Consider the following 18,859-nt stretch of genomic DNA (forward strand, 5'->3'; position numbering starts at 1 on the left):
TTTCTGAAGAAAGACGAGGAGAAATCTCTGCGAAAATTCAGTGAGAAGACCGTGGAGAAACTCCTGGAAGAATTCCTGGATGTTTTTTATGTATCCTTGGAGGAATCCCTTGAAGAATTCCTGGAGGAATTGGCAGCCTATTGTTTGCACCGTTAAACTTATGAAACGATCCATGAAAAATTGCCAAATGATCAATTGATTACTTTTCAATATTCCATAGAAATAAACCAGAAAACCATAAAGCGGTCATTTGGATCCATGGAAAATCGTCGAATGACTCCTTCTGCATCACGAAAGATTTCAGAAGTTCATGAACAGCTTCATGAAATGGCTGAAGCAATCCATAATGATCCACAAAAAGTTGGAAAACATATTAATAATGGGAAATAGTAGCGTGACGTTACAACGCTTTTTCAATAAAAACTAAACGTTCAACAGATCACATTTACAGCAAATTTTACAAGGAATCCGTGCATTGGTTCCCTTATTAAGCATGTGGCTCCCATTTTCATCCTAGGGAAAATATAGGATTGAACCGTTGTTTGTTGATTTTCGGTTTCTGTAACGTTTTTTTTTTGGTTTCGGAAACACTAGGTTGTTGGCCTAAGGTCCCCTATCCACCGTGGTGGGGCTGCCACCTTAGGTATAGCTTCCAGTGGAGGAGCATTTTAATACTCAGCCGCTGGATACCAGAACAGACGCTGTTTGAGCCATACCTCCATGGTGAACAGACGCTCGAGACGTACCTCCTTAACCTTCCGTAACTCGCGCGGTTGACTACCTGCGTCAGCACCACGCTAATGCTGAGTACAAAAAGCGAGATTTTTTAAACGTGTTGTACAAAATACAACAGCGCGATCGCTCGTGGGTTAATCTAGCTGAAGTCAGAAGAACAACAGTGCCCAGGCTGCACTACCAGCTGTAAGCACACCACGACACCACTCTTAGCTGGCGGTCTTTGTCATTGCTTGGCTCGTGGAAGCATGAGGTAGGAACTTGTGAGGACCAGAGCTATGATGGACGCTCTCCTTTTCGACTCACCGTTTTGCAGCCCAACAGCCCAAATGGACCACCTGTGCATCAGTCGAAAATGGAAACGGTGCCTTCTTGATGTGCGGAACAAACGTAGCGCCGACATTGCGTCCGACCATCATCTCATAATCGGCGAGATCCGACTGCGCATTGCTAGGACCCATCGATATGAGGAGAAAATCGGGCGCCGGTTCAACACACGCTGACTGGAAGACGCTTCGGTGAAAAGTTCCTTCGTCGAGGAGCTAGAGAACCGTGCTGTGGATATTCCAGCAGGTGGAAACGTAGAAGATCAATGGAGCGCCATCAAGAACGCCTTCATCGCCACCGGCGAGTATAATTTGAGTGAGCTACGCACCCAGAGAAAGCAGTGGATCACAGATGATACCTGGAGGAAGATAGAGGAGCGAACCTAAGTAACCAAAATTTCCGTTTCTCATGACAAAATGCACTTTCAAGTTCCGCGAAGTTCAGATACAGTTCCAAATGGAACTTTCTGGCTGCTTAAGAGGCTTACGATGAGCCTTGCTGGAACTTCGGTCACAAGTTCCGGCAAGGCTCATTGTTAGCCTCTTAAGCAGCCAGAAAGTTCCATTCGGAACTTTATCTGATCTTCACGGAACTTTAAAGCTGCTTAAGATGCTAATCGGAACTTTGACGGAACTTTCAAGTTCATAGAAGTTCAGTTCAGTAGCATTGTGTTTCAATGAAGATTAAATTTATTTCTTTTACAGAAAACAACAGTTTAAGCATACACGAATAAACGACAAATATAAAATTATCAAATTAATGAATACAAAATGCCGCCCATCGGATTCGAACCGATAGTTGCTGCGTGAGAACCCTATGCTCTACCACAGTACTACAGCTGCGGTTGAGTGGATAGCAGGTTAAGTCTGACTTGAATCGATTTTCTGTCGGCAACTAGTTTTGCACATTTGTACAATAGTGAAGTTAGCTTGACTTTGTCAAGTGTCTTCAGCAGCATAGCGGTAAGTCGGCAGACTATCACCCAGGAGGATCCAGTTCAAATCTACATAGCAGCGGCATGTGTGAAAATATAATTATCAGAAGCAATTTCCAGGCGTGAATCACAAACCCACCAACAGGGTTGTGATTCTGAAAATCACATTTTTTTCTGCATGAATTTTGTCAAAGCTCTGTCAGAAGCTGCTTAGAAGGCTATCCAGCCTGCTTATGTGAACTTTCAAGTTCCAAAATTACTTAAAAATGTAGCTGCTTAGAAGGCTAATGAGCAACCTCGAGCAAGCTGCTTAGCTTATAAAGTACCCTTTTATCTGAACTTTTAGTTACTTGGGAAAGAACGCCAAAGCCGCGATAGAGCGAGCAAAAATACGAGGAGCCAAAGCCGTAGACCGACAGCGCTATTCGGCTCTCGAGAAGGAAGTGAATCGCTAATGTAGACGAGACAAAAGAGCGTGGGCGGACTCCCTAGCCGACGAAGGCGAGAAAGCCGCAAACACCGGGGACATCCGTCTTCTCTACGAAGTTTCACGTCGCCTTAGTGGGACTAAGATGAATGTTACGATGCCCGTGAAATACAGGTCTGGACAGTTACTGATCAGTTGAAACGATGGTTCGAGTACTTTGGAAATCGTTTACAAGTGTCGGTCACGCCGTCAACACCTCAACACATGATCCACCAAGCGTTCGACGCATTACCCGTGTCAACACCGAAGCTCCATCAGTGCAGGAGATACAGGTAGAAAGAGCCATTCGTTGCATGAAATCGAACAGGGCCCCAGGGGTCGATCGCATATCAGCTGAGATGCTCAATGCTGCTGGATGCAAGGCGTCTTAGTAAAGGTACCCAAAAAGGGTGACCTGACTGTATACGATATTGGCAGGGCATCATGTTACTGTGTATCGTTCTCAAAGTCCTCTGCAAAGTTATCCTAAACCGCATAGAGGAGAAGATTGACGCAACTCTCCGACGGCAGCAAGCAGGACTCCGTGCCGGACGATCTTGTGTGGGCCATATTGTCACGCTCCGTATCATTCCAGAGCATATCAATGAATTTCAAGAGTTTCTCTACATGGTGTTCAATGAACATCAATGATCATTGATTACGAAAAAGCTTTCAACCGTCTCAATCACGGAAACATGTGGAACGCCCTCAGGCGCAAGGGTCTCCCTGAGAAAATCATCGGTCTTATTGAAGCACAGTACAGAGTACTGCACAACGGTGTTCTGTCCGATCCCATGCGGGTCGTTGCTGGAGTGAGGCAAGGATGTATACTATCACCGCTACTGTTCCTCATCGTAATCGATGAGATCCTGGTAGGTGCGATTGGCCGTGAACCAAATCGTGGACTGCTGTGGCAGCCCATTACCATATGGAGCACCTATAAATGACTTCGAACTGGCTGATGACGTTGCTCTCCTAGCTCAACGGCGCTCTGATATGCAGAGCAAGCTCGATGATCTTGCCAATCGCTCCTCAGCGGCAGGTCTTACCATCAACGTCAACAAGACCAAATCGTTGGATGTAAACACGGTCAACCCTTCCAGCTTTACGATAGCTGGGCAATCAGTGGAGAATGTTGAAAGCTTCCAATATCTTGGTAGCCAAATGGCGGCCGATGGCGGCACCAAGATCGACATAGGTGCACGGATCAAGAAGGCGAGGGCTGCTTTTGCGAGTTTAAGAAATGTGTGGAAAAGCAACCAGATTAGTCGACGCACCAAAATCCGAATTTTTAACTCGAACGTGAAATCTGTGCTGCTATACGCCAGTGAAGCCTGGTGTGTATCAGTGGAGAACACTCAATGGCTGCAGGTCCTCATCAATAGATGCCTCCATCGTCGGTGTCATCAAAAGCAGATAGCGACAGAAATTGGAGGTGGGTCGGCCACACTCTACGCAGGGGCGGAAACGAAATCTGCAAAGAAGCGTTAGACTGAACCCAGCAGGACATCGCAGCAGAGGCAGACCCAGTGGCTCATGGCGGCGCAGCCTCAATAACGAAATCAAGCAAGTCGACAGAAATTTGACCTGGCCGCAAGTCAATTCGGCCCTCTGCACCACCGTGGGTGCCCAGGACTGAAAGTAGTAAGTAGTATGATACTTATAGAGACACTTTCTTGCAAAATTTCATCAACTTTTATTATTAGGATTGAAAGTTACTTGTGTTGATAGAGGATAGTGTTAGTGAAAATGTTTCAATTTTTTCATGTGCGATATTTGCCCATTCATAACTTTTGAATGTCTCTGCCAATTTTCATGAAATTTTCACAGAAGGTAGTTGTTTATGTGTATAATATGCCTGCAAACTTTGATGATTATTGGTATAGTACCTTCAACAATACAATCGATACAATAAGGGGTACTCACTAATTGTTGCCTGAGGGACTAAAATCACGGTCAGCTCAAATATTTATATGTTTCGACTATAAAATTGTTGATAGTGCATCGTTTTTTTTTTGAAATTTTGCCTGTGAAAGTAAAGTAGATTGAGAGGTTTGTGCTCAAAATTTCAGCCATTTACTTTATCAAATTCAAAAGTTACAGCGCTGACAAGCTAAACCAGGGGCTGTACAAAATTCAATTGCTCGCGTTCTACTGTTTCATTGCTACAACAAAAGGTACTTCACCGGTTCACATGAAATTTTGCAGGTGAAATGAACACATCTTAAGATATTATCAGGCAAAATTTGGGCAATTTTAATGAATCTATTGCAGAGTTACAGCCATATTTTTGTGTCCCAATTATTGCGGATACAGGCTTTACTGAACCGATCGGTGTGAAATTTTGTATGTGGGGCCGGGGTTGGTTCTTAGCATAGTGTGAAAACCATCCCCTCACTGAAAAGGGGGCTCCCTGACAAAAGGAACAGAAATGAACTGAGAGAAAAGCTCAAATCTCAAAAGCAACACAACCAATCTAGGATGCGGTGCTCCTGTGACCTCACGGGAATGGATCGGTAGCATCGGATCAAACCAATCAATAGTACAGTACCGGGCCAACTCGGGACACAAGATCTCTCCGTCAATCCCAGGGTCGGCTAGCTACCGGGAAATCAAGGGGGTTTCGCGATACAAAAACTAAACACGGGAACTTTCACGTTACTTACATAATTTATTGAAGGTTCCTAATTATGGCGTGTGAGTGTTGCACTGTGTAATAAAATTCGTGTTAATTTGTTAAAGACAGCTTAATTGTTAAATGTGTTATAAATTTTATATACGTGCGTTCTTTGTGTTACAAGTTGAATTTTAACTTGTAAATATTCCCCTTGTAATAATTAGCATTTATAGGGTTCTGGCATAATAGAAGCCCATGAAGTGCAATCCTATTTCGATTGTCAACATTTAGGCCATTTCGGGCCGCGATTAAATACTAAAGAAGTAAACCTTTCCCTGGCACAGACTTCAAGTCATATAACTCTAGTGATGAAACCCGAAACGGGATGCCCGATTAGGATTAGTTCTCCTAGACAAAACCAAGCTATGAACACAGCAACAAATGCTGTGAACTAAAAGGCAAACTGCCAACTAAAATACAATTTCGGCACCAACATTTCAAAAGGGCGTAACTGCTTTTGCAACCAATGCCTTCTCACAGAGCTGTGGGTCGTATTTCATTCATCTCACGCAATTCACATCCATTAATCGAAAGAGGAGGATTTTATCTTTCTATTTGTGCTAGTGGATAGCTCGAGAGAGATGGGATACGCTCCACAGCTTTGTGAGAAGGCATTGGTTGTAAATGCAGTTACGCCCTTTTGAAATGTTGGTGCCGATTTCAGGATGACTGATGGACCCAAACCAATAAATGAAACCTCGTCATCCTGTGATCGGAAGAAGTTATCCATCTGGATAACTGGGCACATATATGTTATGTGTGTTGCGTCAATTTGTGATGTTCCTAATTTGTACATTTGTAAGGTTCTATGTGTATCGTGAAGTGTTAATCTATATATATAAAAATGAGTTTGAAGCCCCTTTGAGGCAACAAAACTAACGAACGGCTGAACCAATCAACATGACCCTTACACGTTTCGATTCGTTGTCATGGTGGCTGTGTTTATATGTATAATAAGTTAAGAAAATCAACTCAAAAGGTTACAAAATGATAAAGTACTGATTTTTATGAGCTGGGAAGGAAAAAACATGATCGAAATCAAACCAATCTAGAGTGCGGTGCTTAAATGAGCTCAAAAGCTGTCAAACCACCACAAGATTGGCAAGACAAAGTTTGCCGGGACAGCTAGTACTTTATAATACCGTTGGTACCGATGGAGGGTTCGTTGTCCGACACAGCGACTCTAGTCGAGCTGTGCGGCCGGAAATCTCGACGGATGGCAAGGTGAGCACGGCCGACGGGCCCAGCGGGCGTTGGTGGGGGGTGGAGGGGGGAGGGTTGTAGGCGTCTTCCCTCGTGGATGCAATCGGCCTGCCGTGGACTTACCACATTGAACGGCCAAGAGTGGAAAGCTCCCTTACGTTTAGGGCCTTCGCTCCGAGTTATTAATCCTCCTATGAGGACTCACGGTCATTCCCTATTAGGTGTGTGAACCGTTCCCGGTTCCGCGGGCCGAGCCGTGTGCTGGACGGAGAGCTAATAAAAGGCCAAACAAAGAGGTCCTAATGGACGGTACATTTAAATTCTGTCTCCAGCTATTATAATAGTGCAGGGTATTCAAATTTACCTTATCTTCCCCAGAGCGCGCAGTCTTATTTCAAATCAGATTGTGAAAACGACCGACGGATTGACAGAGTTATCCCTCTATGGTTGGCTTTTCGGTCCGGTTAAATTACAAGCGGGGTGATACTACTTCATCAGACGTCCAAGTATCGAAACTCTTATTTCAAATGGTGTGAAACCTATAATTTTCATGTACAGAAAACGGAGGACGCAACTTGTTTGTGTAAAGTCAGTTAAAATTCTGATTTCGAATGTTTCTCTACTGAAACTGCATTGTAGATAAATGGAGTATATGCTTCCCCCATTAGAAGTGCAAAAGAGTTCGAATATATGAAAATATTGATGATGTCCATGTAGTGTCATAGATTGAGTTGGAAAAAAATGTTTCAATTTAAAAATAATAACCACGCCACAACAATTAGATATTACAAAAATAGGAAAAAATGCAGATTAAAAAAACATAAAACTTGCATTCGATTTAGCTCAGTGTATATGGATGCGAATTCATGCACGGCACAGCTCTTTCAGGATTTCGAACATCGGCTTCGACTTATGAGTCGGGCACGAAGTAGAGCATGACGAGGTCGAACGCTTTCCCGCGGCGACGATGCTGAGCGACGATTACAGAATGTGAAGGAAAAGGAGGGCTAGCGTTGAATGGAATGCGAATGAATGAAGAAGAGGTCAAGCACGGCGGGTGGAACGGCAGTCGTCAGTCAATGAACGATGTTTAACGCGGACGGACGCAGGAAAGTATTTTGAACGAAACAGTTGGGATCGTGTGAGGGATTGTTCTGCGGACTGAGGCGGATAAAGTTTCCAGGTGTGTTCGGGAGTGATTTCGATTAATTGGGATGCTGTAGTGAGTAGTGAATGGGTAAATATTGCATGGTTTGAAATAAAGGTGTTTGTTGTTCAAAAGATGGAAGATGGCTGAGTTTGATCTAGTCCGATAGTGACAATATCATTGCAGTGTGAAATACAGATATTAGTATCGCTGTTTAGGTGATTGTGGATGTTTACTTGGAAGAGTTGCAGTGGTTCCAGTCGTGGAAAAGGTAAGATTTTCTATAATGGTGATGTATTTGCTCTTGTAGATTTATGCAAATAAATCGCAAATTTTATTTATTGTTGAAAAAACGGGATATTACACTCCTGTCTTGTACGGGATAAACGTCTCCGACGTTGAGTTTTCCGGAAGAATTTTTCAATTTTGTCAGGTAGGACATCGGTTTACTACATGGCGCAGTTGGTAGGTATATGAACAATTTACTGTACGAACCAGAAGGTGTTGATTGATATGGGTCATTAATGAGCCATTTTACGAGACATTTCGGATCAGCTGATTGCTCATTTCTTGAATGAAAATTTGACAGGAGGTTGCGCCCAAGCCCGTGAGTGTTAATATCAATATAAACACTGTTGTCGTTTCGTAAAATAGGCTATTAGATTATCTTGATGATACAGTAGAGCGTGCAGCATTATACTTTTTTATGATACAAATTCCAGAACGAGTAGGACTCTGAGGAATATTTTTTTCAGTGGTAAAATGCAAAAAAAAGAGCAGGGAAACGAAGAAATGAATCTTTTATCGATGAATCTGTGTAGCGCCTCTTTGAGAGTTAGGTCTCACAGAAAAAGTGAAACAAAGAATCCAACTAGAGCAAGTGTCTAATCGAGAAATCTGTGTAGCGTCTCCTTAAGAGTTAGGTCTCACAGAGGGAAAACAAGTGAGTTGATTTCTAACATAAGAGAAACTGGAGTAAAAAAAAAAGCCAGAGCTTCTGTGTAGCGTCTCCTTATGAGTTAGGTCTCACAGATGGAAATGAATCAAAATAGAGTAAGTTTCTTATCGAGAAATCTGTGTAGCGTCTCCTCAAGAGTTAGGTCTCACAGATGTAAAAGAAAATTGTCAAAGTAGAGTAAGTGGATTAGTTTCTCGGTGTAGCGTCTCAATATGAGACAGATTTAAAATAAATTGAATTAAAAAAATACAATGAGCGAGTCTCCTACTGATGATTCTATGAGAGTAAGTAGAATAAAATAAAATGATTCCTCCATAAGTGGGAGGTTTAACAGAAGAATGAAAAAATAATAGAAGTGTGTTGGTCTTTTGGGTGCCTAAGACGTCTCAGCGAAATAAAACAGAATAATGAAAGGCAAAAAGGCAAAAGGAACGAGTATGACCCCGAGTATGCTGTGTTTGCAGTCCGTATGCTTTTAAAATATTTTAAAATATATTTATATAAAAACATATCAATGTGTCTAGGAAAGTTAGTTATGCAAAGTGGTATAAAAAAAACTAAATGCGACATTTGAAGTAATTTTTCTTCGGTGTATTGTAGGATTTAAAACAAATTTAAATGACTGATGGAAGATGTAGTTCCAAATTTTCAGATTTTGAGGGTTAATGCACAATTGTGAAGTCTGGCAAACTTCTACAATTAATGCATTACCATGATCGTTAGTCAGTGTTTCGAAGGTAAATATAAAGCTTGAAAATGAATTATTGGTAGTCTTGTGGTTTTATGATTGATTCTAAACGTATTTATGCTTTATGATCTCGAAAAAAAAAATCATCTGTACTTGAGATGAATTAGCATTCAGTTAAATACCTCGTTAAAAAGAATTTAAAAAAAATCAGTACTAAGATTAGTTAGTAGTTTTTTTATAGGTAGAACTTTCAAATTGTGAGGTAAGGAGGGACTTTCTTGACAATTTTGTTATATTGACGCTTGATGAACACAGCTGAAACATGACAAGCTATGCTAATTGAAACTGTGCTGAGAACAGTTCTTGTGAATGCTAGTAAGAAGAATATGCAGGTAAACTATTCCATATGTCCAAATTGATCCAAATTGATTTTGTGTATAATAGTTTCGTTTGGATTAGGGTTGACTTTAATACATAATTGATCAAAGTTCGATTGAGTTTTGATATGGATTGAATTTAAATAATATGGATTTCAATTAATTTAAATAGGATTTGAATTGGGAATATGATTTAATTTTGGATTGGTTTTGAATTTAGTTTTTAACGGGTTTTGGAGCAGATGAACGTCTACGACGTGGAGTTTTTTATAAGGTGAAAATTTTTAATTTGATTTGTCCAAATATCGGTTTACACTGCCCGTTATAATAGTGAATCTCAGTTGTACATGAAACTTTGAATCACTAAAAATGCCGAACATGAGGATTTTGAAAAGTAATCCGATGCATTGTGAAACTGTTAAGCTTCGCGGAATTAGGTTTTGTGGAGAAACTTGGATTTGATGAGTTGAATCTCAACAGCTAATTCATAGCTGCATTAATGATATACTGAGTTGAACTTTACCATGGTTTTAAACTTTTAATCAATTGAATTATGATTTTACGAAATGTAGATTTGAAGTTCGAATGTAGTTGATGAGTAGCAAAGACAGATGTTATGATATTGTTTGATCGAGTCATTATATATGTTGGAACAGACTTTATATTTGAATATCACATCTGTGTCCAATTTGTGAAGCCTTCGTTCAGTCTCGTAAATTTAACTTTAAATAGGAATATATATGCTTTGGAAATCTAATTTTGACTCCAACACCCTACACGACTTAGCAAATAAGTAACAGGTTTAGCATAAATCATGATTGTTATTCAATAACTTTTGTTATTGCTACTGATTCAAAATATAAGTTTTGAAATATGTTAATGTGATGTTACTATTTTGAAACTAAACCAAACTATAATAAAGATTTTAACAGAAAATTGTGAACTTTATGTTTGGTATTTAGTAGGAACTGAAGACTGATGGGTACATAAGGAAATACACGTGACAGAGTTCCTTTGTTACTCCTTTGTTTTTCGAGCAGTGGTGTTGTTAAAGTTTATATATGTTAAATATTAGATTTATAATATTCAAACTTATTATTAGGTGAGGCAAGTGGAACAGTTGCAAGTTTTATTTAAAACATGATTCGATTATGTTATATTTTTGATTTTGTATACACTTGACAAAACTATCTTATTCACTTAGATAAATGAAAGCTGACCACATTCATTACTGTGACATGGAAGTTTTGAAGAGTTGACAATACAATTGGAATAAATGTCTGAAATCTGACGTTTTATTAAGATGTAGAATTAAATTGTATGCTCATAAGAGACACTCTGTTACAACGGGATTACAAAATAGTGAAGCTCTGGGCTATAACAGGATCAGTGAATTCTCTCAGACAAAAGAGGCACAAAACAAGCAACAAAGAAGGCGCTAATCCCTACTGGTTACAGATAATGACATAATCTCGAAATTATAGACAAAACGGAAGCTGAATTTGTTGCGTACTTTTAAACTCGTGAATAATCAATTAATACCAACCCAAAGGCGAAACTGTTTGATGACCGTTCAAAAATTTGAATGCAAGGTCTCAAAATCTCTAAACTCGTGGTGTACGATGTTCATCCTTTTATTTTTAAGTAAGGACAAACTTATAGTCATTATTGTTGCGCGATGGTTGAATTTTGATTCACTGAACAGGATGCGTAAAAGTTTAGTTGAAAGTTGTGAGTATTAGTTATAGTTTTGGTTTTAGTTATAGTAAAACACATATTTTTATCCATATTAACATGTTTTTGTATACTTGTCGTTGAAAAAAAAGAGAATAACTCATCCACGCAGATAAATGGAAGCTGGCTGCATTCATTACTGTGAGATGAATTGCTTTAATTATTTTAAAGAGACGAACCAGCCTAGGGCTGAAAATATCTATAATAAAGTAATAATAATAATAACAATAATGTTATGATTAGTTGATAGGGTAATAAAAAACAATAAAAAATTACGGAAGATATTTCATAATTAAAAGTTAGTTATTTAAAATGATATGATAGAAATTTTCCTTGAAATCAGTTTTAAAAGGTGATGTTTTGATTGATTTACTAAATCGTAGACAACTAAGAAAAAAAAGTAGCGAGCTAAAGGGATAAATCGAATTTGGAGAAGTTAGAGTCATAGTGTAGTCAAACTTTGTTTGATATTGAGTTTTGAATTCTAGTAGTTATTTTTTTCTTATTTTTGTTATAGTAAAATAGGTACCTCCAAATTACGCACTAAGCCAGATAAACCTGAGATTATTAGAAGGCCTAACTTATGAAATGGCCCTTAAATAATTCATAACGATAAGAATGAACTTTACAACGCAGAATCGACTCACAGCTTGGCTTTTATACACCTTTAACAACACGATATTCTCAAGTGTCGATAGCACGAGCTCAGTAATCTCGACGTTCACGGATCGATTCCAGTATGCATCATTTTACGATTTTTCTGGTCTTTTCATAAGTTTATCTTATGTAATTAGGTTATTATAAGCAGGATCAGTTTTCATATGGTATTCTTACGGAATCCATACTTGACAGTTGTGGCTGGATTCAACGAAGTTTGCTTCGCTGAGTGAAGTAGTAATTGATCACATCCTTGCGCTTAACTGAAGACTCGATTGCTGAACAACGGATAGTAGCCATGTCTATGAGTAAATATTTCCCAATGCTTTGGAGAATTGTAAGAGTAGTTGTATTACACATCTGAGTACTGGTGTAAAATGCATTCATTTCTGGTGTTTAGCGAACAAAGTGAAATATACTCTTGGTGTTAATTTATGTTATTACTAAGATTTGTTCGGTATCAGAATGACATTGAATAGCATGAACGGTTCCTGAAGCTTAGTTGAATTATAGGAACTTTACCATCACTAATACTTTATCAAACTGAAAAAAAAAACTGTTTAATTAGGTTTGAGTTTTTTTTTAAGTCGATGTTTCGTATTTTGTGATTTTTTGGTCGACATTGAGCACCATTTGTTCGATATTTGTAAGTATTGTTTCATACTATTTGTCTATGCGTTTGTTTTAGTGTGAATTGTATAGAAATAACGGAGAACGGAGAAAAGTTTTTCATTAAACTAGTGCACAATATGTTATTTGCTCATGGTGGCGTTTTCTGTGCAAGTGAACAGGGGGGTTAAATGTATTAGTTTCTGTAGTTTAATGATAACATTGAGGTTCTGGTCAATAATAATAACCAGTTTTGTCCAATATGGGAGAGAAGCCATTGTTTTACTCGAAAAAAATGTCACTAATTGGTTTGTTAAGAATTTCATCGTTTTCGAAATTGAATTGTTTTGTGGCGACAAGCAAAAGTCATTATAAGTGAGAGATTCATGAAAGAAAGGTGTATTGTTCAGAAGTGACCAATAAAAAGTATATAATAGGACTTTATATAAGTGTACTTGAGCAGACATTTTTAGGGGTTGATTTTTAAGCGGACACATTGCACTATACTTTTACAGATGAATTCTAGATTGTTTCATCAACCAAAGCCGGATTTGAAATCAATCTTTCCTATCAAGATGAAATGTTATCAAATAGTAATCTCAGTGTTTTTACATGTGCATTTTTGCGTGTTTTTAAATACAAACATTAAAATTATATGAATACGGATTTGGAAATCACTGTTCTTCAGTACTTGTTGTAATGACGTTGCTTGCATAATACGTGTTTTTTATGAAAAGACAGATTACGTATGTCCTAGTTTAGTATGGAGAAATAATGTAGACCATCTTTATTTTTTTTTCAACCTAATATATCCGATACCAGTAAATATAAGTAAGTTGTAGTTTACAACTTCAATATCCAATATTTGATTTATTAATTGTATACAATATTTGGCCACTTTTGGTCCGGAACGTTTATGGTGTTTATGTATTTATTGTCTCACTTTATATTTGTTTCAATTTGAATATTATTATTTATTTTTTAATTAAAACTTTGTTCAATTTGAACATTATATGTTGTTATTTCATCAAAAGTTTTGAGTATGAATAATTATTTCTGGTACCGGCAAATGAAGTTCGATGAAGGTGGAAAGTAATACGAATAAATTTCGGAAGATTTTTTAACTATTCAGCTTCTAAAAGCTTTGTAAATATTATCGTCGCAGCACCAAATCGAAGTCGCGATTTTTAGCACATGAGAAGTTACAGATGCGAAGTAAATTTGATTCAAATATTAGTATTGCATATCACTTATCTAAATAAGAGCCACAGTATTATCGTCGCACCACCAAATCGAAGTCGTCGCTAGAAGCACATGCGAAGTTGCAGCTGCGAAGTAAATTTGAATCTATTTTTTCTGTTGCGCATCATTAAGCCAATTAAGAGCAACAATATGCACTAATCCAAATTGAGTTGCGACATTTCTAAGTAGGTTAAAAATCAATTTTCGCACGTTCGGTCACTTCGTATTTCGACCAAAAGCATAATATACACTAATCCTAATCGAACTGCGACAGGTGTAATGTAGGTAGTAAGTGTAAATCATTTTTTTGCATCGCCGGTCACACCGGATTTTAACCGAAAGCATAATATTCATAAGATGTACAACGTATTTGGTAAGCATACTGATAGATTGTAATCCTGTTACTCTGTGTTACTTGCATTTGTAATGGTAGAATTAAATAATCGTAAAACAGATATAAGTATGTAGTATGGTGCTCTTTACTGGAAAAGTGTAAGAACAAGCAACAAAATAAATCTTTTGTTTATATTTCAGTGATAATATTCTCAACCGTTATAAACTGCCAAGTTTGATCTTCATTTTGTTTTGTTCGAAACCATAAAATTTTGGAATTGTAACATAGTTTACCGCATTCTGAGTTTTAATAAACTGTGCATATACACCCACTTGTTTTTTTCTCACATAAGGTTTTTTTTTTAATTTGTTGGTTTATGTACGGCAGACATTCATATATTGTTTCGACATCAATCGGTTTCAATTTTCGCACAACATGCGGTAACTGAAACGAAATATTGCTGAACTTATCGAATGATTTTCATCAATCTGATTTTTTTCTTATAGTTTGCTTGAAAATAAATATCAGCGTTATTTTAGAAAACTCAAGTGGCAATGTGTTTATATTTCAAAATCAAATTTTAATGGAAAATTTGTTTTTTTTATGTCATTTTGTTGTTGATGGAATGAAGGATAACAAAAATAGAAGTTTTATGTTGGGGTTAAGTTAAAAGTGTCAATTTGATTTTGTATGCATGCAAGGTTTATTATTATACGAAGATTTTGATTTGAATCCAATTAAAAATTACGATTTCGACTAGAGTGCGTAAGTAAGATTTAGTTTTCACACAACAAGAATGGTATAAATATAAGAAAAGAATCATTGACTTGCTTATAAAATCTTGTATACAACTCAAAATATTGTTTGCCTGTCAAACTGGAACAGATGTATTTTTGTAGTTTTAAATTGGATTTATTTGTATACTGAAGTTCATGCTTCAGTTAATAGACGTAGTTCCGCAAGTTGCAGTATTCATTGGGCTCTAGGTGCAATTCATTTTTGTTAATCATAAAACCCTTCAATAAAAAAATGTATTGTTATACATAACTCAAATTACAAACTAAAGCAAAAATAGAATGGAGAAGGGAGCGAATGTAGTGTCATAGATTGAGTTGGAAAAAAATGTTTCAATTTAAAAATAATAACCACGCCACAACAATTAGATATTACAAAAATAGGAAAAAATGCAGATTAAAAAAACATAAAACTTGCATTCGATTTAGCTCAGTGTATATGGATGCGAATTCATGCACGGCACAGCTCTTTCAGGATTTCGAACATCGGCTTCGACTTATGAGTCGGGCACGAAGTAGAGCATGACGAGGTCGAACGCTTTCCCGCGGCGACGATGCTGAGCGACGATTACAGAATGTGAAGGAAAAGGAGGGCTAGCGTTGAATGGAATGCGAATGAATGAAGAAGAGGTCAAGCACGGCGGGTGGAACGGCAGTCGTCAGTCAATGAACGATGTTTAACGCGGACGGACGCAGGAAAGTATTTTGAACGAAACAGTTGGGATCGTGTGAGGGATTGTTCTGCGGACTGAGGCGGATAAAGTTTCCAGGTGTGTTCGGGAGTGATTTCGATTAATTGGGATGCTGTAGTGAGTAGTGAATGGGTAAATATTGCATGGTTTGAAATAAAGGTGTTTGTTGTTCAAAAGATGGAAGATGGCTGAGTTTGATCTAGTCCGATAGTGACAATATCATTGCAGTGTGAAATACAGATATTAGTATCGCTGTTTAGGTGATTGTGGATGTTTACTTGGAAGAGTTGCAGTGGTTCCAGTCGTGGAAAAGGTAAGATTTTCTATAATGGTGATGTATTTGCTCTTGTAGATTTATGCAAATAAATCGCAAATTTTATTTATTGTTGAAAAAACGGGATATTACACTCCTGTCTTGTACGGGATAAACGTCTCCGACGTTGAGTTTTCCGGAAGAATTTTTCAATTTTGTCAGGTAGGACATCGGTTTACTACAGTCCATTCTGTCCAGGGTAGCCATACTGTCTCGCCTACTCCTAGGTGGCAATATAGTTGGCACTGCCTTATAAAGGTTTAAATTAAAACATCCACAGCACATGGACGCCTGTTAGCAATAGCTGGCGATTTATGCCGATCTGTGAAAAGGGAAAAGGCCATTAGGCCGAACGTCGTGCAGCCGAATGAACAATATCAAAAATGGACATTAGGCACAATGGTCATTGAACCAAACTGCTATCAGACAGAATGTTTTTTTTTCCTCCCCTGTTGGGGAAATTAAGCCACTGCGTCCAATAGGCTGAACTTTTTGTTTCCACAAACAGAATGTTCATCACACAGGTTATGCTTCCTGATACTCATGCTACTCACTCCATCTGAGATTTTTCCTTCTTTTAATAATAGGCTGTTCTTTCAAGTCACACTGCTAAATAGCACTACTAAATAGTTGATCTGAGATTTTTCCTTTAACAGGTAATTCTTTCACATAACACTGCTATGAAGGGCATTCTAGAAAATAAAACGACAAAAGATAAAATTTATTCAGACAATTGAACACAAACTGTGTGTTTTCCAGGTAATAAGCATGTACTGATAGAAGTTTGAACTTCTTCTTAGTCAAAAATGTGGAAGTTTGTGAAGACCAGAAATGTTTCTATGGTTGTGGGTAAATTTAAAGGCTCAAATACAGATAAAACATGAATTATAACTGAAAAATAAATCAAGCTAACAAAATAAGGCATGTGGAGGGTTTTGAAGGCAAGGAACGTTTCAAAAGTTGAGGGTCTGCGATCCCTCCTTCATCTGGGAGCAACACCCCACCACCCAAATAAAACAGAAATGTCTGCATAATATGTGCAAAACGAGCTAAATTTGGAATGTGGATATTATTGAAGGCATGAAATGACCTGTATATGTATATAGATATACAAATGAGTTTATATACCCTTTGAAGCAATACAACTAATAAGTACATGAATTAAATGATCAACAAGATTTTCCAACGGTTCAATTTGTGATCATGGTGGCTATGTTCATATGTAAAACAAGTTAAGAAAATAAACAAAAATATCAGAAAAAATTATCGTAGTGCAGCAACAATTAAATTGGGCAATACAAGGTTTACCGGGTCAGCTAGTAATAACATATAATAGACTTCAGGTTGGTCCAGTAACCGAGATTGATTATGCAAAGTTTAGGGGAGACTGAGGAGACTTGATCCCTGGGGAGACTTGTTCCCCCCATATTTTCTCGGAATCAAAAACAGTTTTCTTCCAGCATATTTTTTCCAAAACGACATCTGGACAGATGACAATGTTTTGGCTACAATTGATTTTAATTGTGTATTTCATTATTTTTTAATGACTGATGGTTTGTTTTCAGTCTTTCAGAAATCTTTTAGGCGATTCCGAAAAATCTCAATAACTTTGTAAAAATTGAACTAAATCGTGTCAAAATTTCACAGCACATAGTATAAATAAAGTACTATCAAACGTATTTATTCAAATAAGGCTGTTATATAAATATTTCAATTAATGTAGCTTAGTGTATACAACAGTGACATGGGGAGACTTGATCCCTCGAGGATTACACACACATTATACATGAGAAAAATAAAATTCAATTTGGAAGCCTCTATTTACTCGGAGTTCTAGTATATTCAATGATAAAACGTGTCAGATAATTATTATTTTAGTACAAACCAAACAAGGGGATCAATTTTGACCCATTTTTGAAAAATACATCATAAGACATGCCTACATAAAAACACATTTTTTGAAACTTCAACAATAATTTAAAGTCCTTCTGTTGTGTATAAATTTGCAATAGATGTTTACCTGCCATTCTGTACGAAAAATGGATCTAGTTTTGTTGATTGATTGATTGATTGATTTATCTTTACATGAGAGACTTTCAGCCCTTGGCTGGTTCGTCTCTCTCTAGTTTTGTGTTTTTTCTTAAAGTTACAGGCAAATTAAGAAAAAGGGATCAAGTCTCCCCAGTCTCCCCTATGCTGCAAGTATACCAGATATGGCTGCTGTTACCAGTTGTTAAAACCTGTCGGCGTCGGTGGTGTAGTGGTAAGCGTGGTTGCCTCTCACCCCAGTCGGTCGGGGTTCAATTCCCGTCGACGCCGATGGGATTTTCTGAGACATAAAATCCGTGATCACGCCTTCCCTCGGATAGGAAGTAAAGCCGTAGGTCCCGGCCCATGTGTTGATGGGTTCGATATGTAGGGTCCTCAGGTGTGGTGGCTGTCTCCCTGGGGCGTCGGAATTTAAGGCTTAGCTCCTAGACCCAGCCGACGTAAAACACAACTGGCGCCGAACGGTGCTAGTTGGCCAGAAAAAAGAAGAAGAAGAAGAAGAAGAAACCTGTCATTTCGGTTTCGGAGGGATTAAGAAATACGTTGTGTGCTGTGCACGGTCTATAGACTTGTGCCTATAGCATTTATTTATACTTTAAGAACAGCCTATACTCTCTCGTTCTCTTAGCTATCGTTATCACTTTAGGGTGATAGGCTCTATTGTAGCTTTATATCTATTCGATAGGATCTTTGATCATAACACCTGAAGTTCTGAACTCCAAGATAGTTTAGCTTTACCTGGAATATTCCTATAGTATCTCTAAATAGCATTTGAGGTTTCAAGACTGCGTGGCGTTTCGTTTCCAAAAAATCTGACAATAATATCACAGATAAGATATCTGTGACCTATAATCAACATATTTCAAAATATTTGGAGAGCTTTCATAGAAGTGAACCAAATTAAATTCATTAGAATAGTACGA

This window comes from Aedes albopictus, chromosome 2 (assembly GCF_035046485.1).
Source record: "Aedes albopictus strain Foshan chromosome 2, AalbF5, whole genome shotgun sequence".
NCBI lineage: Eukaryota > Metazoa > Arthropoda > Insecta > Diptera > Culicidae > Aedes > Aedes albopictus.